Source organism: Physeter macrocephalus, chromosome 5 (assembly GCF_002837175.3).
Source record: "Physeter macrocephalus isolate SW-GA chromosome 5, ASM283717v5, whole genome shotgun sequence".
Lineage (NCBI taxonomy): Eukaryota > Metazoa > Chordata > Mammalia > Artiodactyla > Physeteridae > Physeter > Physeter macrocephalus.
In genome coordinates, this window is record NC_041218.1 from 98,901,543 (window position 1) to 98,910,369 (window position 8,827).

The window sequence follows — 8,827 nt, forward strand, 5'->3', positions numbered from 1 at the left end:
AGGCAATGCCCTGGGTTAGCCGAGCGCGCGCGCGCAGCCCCGCAGGTGCTCGCTGGTGCCGGCTCAGGGGGCGCGTGGCAGGCGCGGCCCCTGCTCCCCTGGGTGGTGGCAGGCGGGGAGGGTGCGCGGCGTGGGTGCTGCTCGAGCGCCTCCCTGTCCCCGGCCGCTCAGCCGGGCCTGCCAGCCGAGTTTCAGCGGGAGCTGCCCGTCACTTCGCCTACCGTGTCGCGACCTGCACGCAGGCGGGGAGGGAGCCGCTGGCAAAAAACGCGTCCGGTCCATTTTTGGCTGGAGGTGCGCTCGCTGCTGCCGCTACGTTCCTGGATCGTGACACTGCAGCAAAATCCGAGGGCTCACACCTTGTGGGCCCTCCATCACCCGTTTCCCCAGGGCCTTCTGATTGCTCTGCCTCTTTGATGTCCCGGCCCCCTGGCAGATTTGCAGTGTGTGGGTGCGTGATCTGTCTGTCGTCTGTCTTGCATACAGAGGCTGGGCATCGTAAGTTCTTCCTGCCCAATTTCAGCGCGTGGGGGGAGCTGGCAGGGACACAGGCTGCAGAGCTGCCCGGCTTCTTGTGGTTCCGGGCACAGCGTGCCCCCGTCTGCATTGGGCTGACACCAGCTAGCATGTGGGGATTTTCCTAGTTGCTGAAGATATTATTTGACGTTGCTGTAGTTTTCTGCCTACTTCTCTTGGGGTCTGCAGTGGTGCGATTCTCCTCTTGTTTTTATTTTTTGTTCTCTTTGAAGAGGTAAAGCTGTGTTCAGCAGAAATGGATACAGGAAGAGCAGCGTAGTTCCAAGACCAAGGGAGGCATCGTCTCTCTTTTCCTGGAATTTAAACGCGATTTAGGAGGGCAGATGCCCTACCCGAAAAGGCCAGCCTTTAAAGACCCCGGCAGTGTCGTGGTCCGAGCCATCTCAAAGCAGGTGGCCAGATCTGCGTTTCTCATCAGCGGACTGGCTCCGGCTGTGGCTCCTACGGTAATTCATCCTAGATCGGGGATTCATTTTGAAAATGTGTGTTTTCCACTAAGAAGGGATTAGAGTCCACATGTCTACCCTGGGATGATGTGTGTGTCTGTTTGGTAGAGAGATAGAGTGTGGTAGAATTTCCTGTTGCCCCCTGCTGTTTGCTCCCTCCTCTGGAGTGTGGCATTGAGACAACAAAGCACTATTTTAATTCCTAGACCTACAGGCGTGCTGGCCTTCGGAGTGTTTTGCTTAATAAACCATGTGTTCTGACTAATTCTGGGACCCTGGGCTAGTGCAAATTGGCAGCTTTGTGGAATGCCAGCTGTTTTTGTCTGGGGTACTTACTTCATGAAGGCGAATCACCTAAGTTTGTTCGGACTGTGACATTACTGACTGGGTAAGGAGACCGCATCCCAAGCCGGAACAGCCTATCAATGCGTCGGTATTGAGGGACTGCAGCCGCTGAGATGTGTGCACAGGGCATCACCTGGTTCCTTTTACACTTCTGGCTTTTAAGGATGGGTGTTTTCAAAGATCGTTGTGAGTTTTACCTTCTACGGTACTTGCATCAGATATGACTGTTAATATAGGAAATGCTAAAAGGCCAGACGTGACCATGGGAGGGCAAGCCTGTTGTCCCCTTCCTTATCTGTAACCTAAGTTGGACTAGCTGATTTCTGTGGTTCCTTCCAGTTCCAGCATTGTATGATAATGGTAGAGAGGTAAGAAGAGTCACCCAATTTAGCAAGGCTAACTATAGCCCAAAACTGTACGAGCGAACCATGGACTGATTATAGAATTTATGGTTTATTTTTACACCTGCATGTTTTTAACCCCAGCGGCTGCATTTTTCCCATAAACGCAATTAGCCAACAATTCAAACAGGTCATTTTTCTTTCCACTGTATCAAGAGATTTAATGGGGACTGGGGGGACAGAGAAGAATGTTGACTTCATTGGATAACAGATTTCCTCCTTATTGTGGCTTCATTATCGATTCCTGCCCCATCTTTTGTGGATAATCGAGAATGTAGCTTAATTCCAATCATTGATTTTGTTTGTCTGCTTTGAATGAAAGACTCTGCGTAGCTGTTTAATCCTACGTAGCAATTGTCAGGAGCGTCCAACTTACTTTCCCTGATCGAATTTGCTGTTGCTTATAAAACTTGCTAGGACGGTTGGCTGCTATAAAAATGATAAGGCAACAATTATTCTAAACAGGCAAGCAAAGTGTTTTCACGTACTTGTAGCAATTTTTACAATTTAGGGGTAGTTGGGGTATTTGGTTAATGATATATATGCTCAGCCACACAACTTTCCCCAGTAGGGTGCTCTTTTTTTTTTAAGTTACGAACAAAATAACATCCTGGAATAACAGTACCTGCCGAGCATAATGTATCACTTCCGGTCTTGTTTTCCCACAGCCTTTTCATCCACACCGCTAAGGCATCACCTGTCATACTGCAGTTACATGAGTTGTGAATGGGCACGGTCCCCTGGTGTCACTCCTGGCGTGAGCTTCTTGAGGACAAGGGCATTGTTAAATTCATCTCTCATCTCTCTGGCACCTCAGACTTTGCCCGGAGCACGGAGTGTTCTCAGGAATATTGACTGCGTGGGTTTCAGGTCAGAAAAATGTCCTCTACTTGTTTAGGCAGGAAGTAGGTGGGAAATCTTCCCTTCGTGAATCAGATGGGCGAATCAGAGAGGTTAGGTAAGACGCTGAAGGGAACCAGTGAGCCGGGCCTCAAATCCAGGCAGAGAGAGGTTCCAGCCCCACCCTCAGTAAACAGCCATGTAGGCTGCAAGTTCAGATCCTGCAGGTTGGGGCTCTTTATTTTTTGTTTTATTTTTATTTTTTTAAATCTTTTCTTTTTTACTTATTTTTATTTTATTTTTTAAACTAAAAGCATTTTAAAAAAACTTTTTAAGACCTGGATTGTCCATTTTGACAAATCGAGCTGAGACAGAGAGAGTGGAGAAACCCCAAGCTGACCACTGCTCTGTTCTTGGTGTAGCCTTAGAAGGAAATGTGTCCAGCCCAAGCACTTTGTCCTCTTACCTGCACTTACCCGGAAGGGATGAGCACCCCTCAGCCCTCCTTCTCTCCACGTCTTGGTCCCGCCACCCAGAGCTTGCTAGGATGATGGGGTCATCCAGGGAAAGCCACTGATGGACCCATTGTTTGTTCAAATCACATTTAACCACCTTCAGCTGAGCTTCTGAAACAAGCCGGCAGTTAGCCCATAGACAACCCTTGTTGCTGGCCGGCCCACCCTGATGGGATCTCCCATCAGAGAGACCCCTGCTTCTCTCCCATCACCTCCTTCCTTTCCATCTTAGAAAACAGGACAGGTTATGGTTAGGAAACCAGGAAGTTAAGTGCCCACGTGCCATTTCTAAAATTCAGTCCTGGGCATGTTTGCTGTTCATGGACTTTAAGAGAAAAAGGTGTGATATATTCAGAGGGGTGTTTATCAAGACACTTTTCCTCTCTGAGGTTTACTTTCCTCTTCCTTAACAGTAGGGAGTTGAACCAGGTAATCCCAAAGGATTAATGCCATGATTCTGTGATTGTTTTTCTTGGTTTATGCAATTGTGCCAGTTGGAGAGCAAAAAGTATCAACGAGAATTTAACTTTGCGGTATATAGAGTAGACATACTTAAGGCCACATGTGTCAGCTTCGTGTTATCTAATAATCCCTTTGAGCTCTCTGTTAACACTCTTCTTTATAAGTATAGTGATTCTTTCTTGTTTGTGAAACTTGCTGTATTAAAGGCAAAGGTTTGTGGCAGTTCCTGATCCCAGTGAGGAGAGCAGTGGTGGAAGAACACACCATCTCTTAACTCCTGGATCAAACGTTTAGAGTTTTAGGGTTTGATGGTCAAAGGTTCCAAGAGCTACTGTAAAGCATTTTTATTCTGGTCGTTGAGTGTGTCTCCCAGCTGAGTAACTAACCCTTGCATTCAAAAGTGTTCCCTGAGATTCATCCAGCAACGTCCCTTTCCATTTCTGTCTGCTTCTCATTTTGCTCTTTCTTGGTTTTGTTCTTCCTTAACTCCGCTGACCTCCTGTCCCACCCATAACACATACGCCTCTAGTAGCACTGCCCACCCTGCCCCACCAAATGCAGGTGTCGAAGCCTCATAGCTTTCCTCCTGGTCGCAGCCTTTTCTTTCTTCATGAGCTTTGCTTCTCAAGTGAAGATACAAAGAGGGATAGAGGCAGACCTGCTCGTCGGCCAATCGTGCTTATAGTAGTCGTGTGTGCCTCACAGACTTTCTGACCACTGGGCCTTTCCGTCTTAAAGCCTCCTTAAGCACTTCAGGAAACAAAGCACGAGATAGATGTTTTAGATGTCTCACTCCATAATACTTGGATGTGTGGGTATTGGTAAGTGGCTGTCACGTTCTATAACATGGCACTGTAGGGAAAATGAGTAGTCGGTGTGGGATGACAATAATACCGCTGCTTCTTGGCAAGATATCACAAGGACCACAAAGCTCCCAGGTCACTGGAGAAAACATCTGGATTCCATAGCAACAAGTGATGTGCGCTGTTCACAGGATTAGTTCAGAACCCACCTGATTTATTGGCCCCAAGTTTGAAGCACACGGGAGGACTGAAAAATGAGGATATATTGTACAGACGGGCTCTTCTGGTGTTATCAGGCATCTATGGCATTGCAATATCTGGGGAGAATTCAGTGGATGGAGCTTAAACCGGTATTGGAGGGGGGGGCAGGTGGGGAGAGCTGGGAAAGGACGCCATCTGTGCCCATGATGACGAAAGTTATCATGGAGACTTCATGCGGGGTCCCTTTTATATATTTAGTAGAGCAGATTTTCCCTTTCACACTTTCTAGATCTATTTGTATTGCACAGATGTCAGGGAAATATCATGCGTGTGAAAGAAAAAAAAAAAAAAAAGGACCAGAATTCACATCCACGGCCACGGATTGTAATTCGATCACTTTGTCCTTAAATCGACACCCATTTAACTTGTACGAACATTTCCTGCTTTTGCTTTCGGGGTTTAAAAGTCACAGCAGTTTCAGAAACAGAAATCTCAGTCCTACACGTTATTGAAATTCAGAGATTCAGGTTAAGGGGGGAAAAGGATGGGGAGACTAGAAATAAACACATTAGACCGCTTGCTGTCAGTAGCAAAGCTAACGGACCCACGAGCTATTCGTCATTTTCCTTCCTGTAATACACTGACCAGCCGAAAAACTACAGAATACAATCAATAGATTTTTATCCTTAAAAGGACTTCTCTTTTTCTTTACTGTTATTCCTAAGCCTCTTTGCCATCAAAACTCAAAACTACTTAATTAACAAACGTTTCCCTCTATTTGGAGCACAAGTTTTTTTTTGTGGCAATGAGATTTTTGAAGTTGAGGGAAAAAAATCGTTTTGAGGGTTTTGCTGGCATTCTCTCCCCTCCCCCCAGCCCTCCGTGTCTGCTCTGTCAGTCCAGGCACAGCACCTGCCGCTACAGGGGACAATGGTAAGGAAACTGGGCGCACAAGTGCACTGTTAACATATTACACCTTCCAGATCACTCCTCTGACTCCACCCACCCCCCCATCATCGATGGTCTGTTTCCTCTTCTAGAACAAGCCTCGAGAAAGTGGTCTACACGGGGCTTCTCCGCTCTCTCCATCTCAGGCTGTTAAGACACATTTTAATGTATAATGTTTGATTTAGACAAATAACACATTTAACACACATGTAGATTATGAAGCAAAGCAAAACAAATACCCGCCACGCAGCCTGAGACCAGAGCACCGTCCATTCCTTTGAGGCTCTCTTGGTGCCCCTGTCTCATCTCTCCCTCGGCCTTTCTCGGCAGCACCCCAGCCAGGCTCCTGTCCCCATCCATCCCTTCCACTCTTCCATGACAAGTCACCAGTGCTGTCTGCCCTGTGGAGGACAAGACGGTTCTCCATCTCAGCCGCATCTCACACCGAGAACCACTCCCTCTTTCTCGAGCCCCTGGCTTCTAGGACACTGCGTTCTCCAAGTTTTCCTGCTGCCTCTTTGGGTTTTCTTTCTCAGGCGTTCTCGATGGCCCCTGAAGTTTTATCCCTACTGACCTACTGAATTTTGACCTCTACGTGATGGAATTCTGCGGGACTTGGCTTTCAGGTCTCTTCGTACCTATATATTCCCACCTTCGGTCTCAATACTGCCTTCACGCTGAGGATCCCCAGTTTATTTCCCAAGTCCTGACTCATTCCCGGAATGCCCGACTTGAATATGCCACCACCAGCACCTCCCCGCGAATGCCACGCATTCTTAAATTTATAGTGCAAAACACAACTCCGGATTTTCACTCCCCAAACCTGCTTCCCCTCCAGTGATCTCTGTAAGCGGCAGCTCGGTTTTGCCAGTTGCTCAGGCCAAATGCCTTTGAGTCCCCTGATTTCTCTCTCTCTCTCTCACCCAAACCTAGTTTTCAGTAGATGACTCTTCCTCCACCTCACCCAATCCATCCAGGACCACCACCGCTAACTGAGCTACCACGATTGCTTGACTTTTGCACTTGACTCCTAACCAGTTTCCTGCATTTCTTGCCCATCTGCGATCTAGTCTCTACAGAGCAGCCCAAATTGATCATTCATTCATTCAATAAATATTGACTAAATATCTTCCATGTGTCAGGCATTATTTTAAACGTTGGCATGTAGCGTGAACACGACACAAACAGTCACAAATCCCTGTTATATCTTTGCCCACAATCCCCCAATGGTTCCATCCTGCTCAGAATGAAATCCAGACCCCTTACTTGGCCTCCAAGGCTCTATATACCTGGGCCTACGGCTCCTGCCTCACTCTCTCTTCATCCTGCTCACTGGGTCCCAGCCCCCAATCTCCTTGTTCTTCCTAGAACATGCCGGGCACATTCTCATCTCACATGCTGTTCCCTCAACCGAGGGGATCTCTCCCAGCTCCCTGAGCTTGCCCCCTCAGTTAATGAAATAACAAACCTTCAGGAAGGGTTTCCTTGACCTTCTGTTTACACTGTGCCATCTACCTCCCCTCTGTCCTCACACCCCTTAGGACCACCCGCTTTGTTATGTATTTTCCTTTTATTTTTTGAATTTTATTTTATTTCATTTTTTCATACAGCAGGTTCTTATTAGTTATCTGTTTTATACATATTAGTGTATATATGTCAATCCCAATCTCCCAATTCATCACACGACCACCATCCCCGCTCCCGCTTTCCCCCCTTGGTGTCCATATGTTTATTCTCTACATCTGTGTCTCTATTTCTGCCTTGCAAACAGGTTCATCTATACGATTTTTCTAGATTCCACCTATATGCGTTAATATATGATATTTATTTTTCTCTTTCTGACTTACTTCACTCTGTATGACAGTCTCTAGGTCCATCCACGTCTCTACAAATGACCCAATTTCGTTCCTTTTTATGGATGAGTAACATTCCATTGTATATATGTACCACATCTTCTTTATCCATTTGCCCGTCAATGGGCATTGAGGTTGCTTCCATGACCTGGCTATTGTAAATAGTACTGTAATGAACATTGGGGTACATGTGTCTTTTTGAATTATGGTTTTCTCTGGGTATATGCCCAGTAGTGGGATTGCTGGGTCATATGGTCATTCTATTTTTCGTTTTTTAAGGAACCTCCATACCGTTCTCCATAGTGGCTGTATCCATTTACATTCCCACCAACAGTGCAAGAGGGTTCCCTTTTCTCCACACCCTCTCCAGCATTTGTTGTTTGTAGATTTTCTGATGATTCCTATTCTAACCAGTGTCAGGTGATACCTCATTGTAGTTTTCATTTGCATTTCTCTAATGGTTAGTGTTGTTAAGCAGCTTTTCATGTGCCTCTTGGCTGTCTGTGTGTCTTCTTTGGAGAAATGTCTATTTAGATCTTCTTCCCATTTTTTGATTGGGTTGTTGGATTTTTAAATATTGAGCTACATGAGCTGTTTATATATTTTGAAGATTAATCCTTTGTCCATTAATTTGTTTGCAAATATTTTCTCCCATTCTGAGGGTTGTCTTTTCATCTTGTTTATAGTTTCGCTTGCTGTACAAAAGCTTTTAAGTTTCATTAGGTCCCATTTATTTATTTTTGTTTTTATTTCCATTACTCTAGGAGGTGGGTCAAAAAAGACCTTGCTGTGATTTATGTCAAAGAGTGTTCTTCCTATGTTTTCCTCTAAGAGTTTTGTAGTGTCCGGTCTTACATTTAGGTCTTTATTCCATTTGGAGTTTATTCTTGTGTATGGTGTTAGGGAGTGTTCTAATGTCATTCTTTTACATGTAGCTGTCCAGTTTTCCCAGCACCACTTATTGAAGAGACTATCTTCTCTCCATTGTACATCCTTGCCTCCTTTGTCATAGACTGTTGACCATAGGTACGTGGGTATATCTTTGGGCTTTCTATCCGGTTCCATTGATCTATATTGCTGTTTTTGTGCCAGTACCATGATGTCTTGATTACTGTAGCTTTGTAGTATAGTCTGAACTTGGAGCCTGATTCCTCCAGCTCCTTTTTTTTCCCTCAAGATTGCTTTGGCTATTTGGGGTCTTTTGTGTCTCCATACAAATTTTAAGATTTTTTCCTCTAGTTTTGTAAAAAATGCCATTGGTAATTTGATAGGGATTGCATTGAATCTGTAGACTGCCTTGGGTAGTATAGTCATTTTCACAGTATTGATTTTTCCAACCCAAGAACATTGTATGTACCTCTCCATCTGTTTGTGTCATCTTTGATTTCTTTCATCAGTGTCTTATAGTTTTCTGAGTACAGGTCTTTTGTCTCCCTAGGTAGGTTTATTCCTAGGCATTTTATTCTTTTTGTTGCA

The 8,827-nt window shown here is 45.5% G+C and overlaps 1 pseudogene; it reads left to right on the plus strand.

Moving 5' to 3' along the window:
• The first annotated feature begins 860 nt into the window (after positions 1–860).
• Positions 861–8,827, plus strand: part of LOC102987754 (actin, muscle-like) — a 36,333-nt pseudogene continuing 28,366 nt past the window's right edge.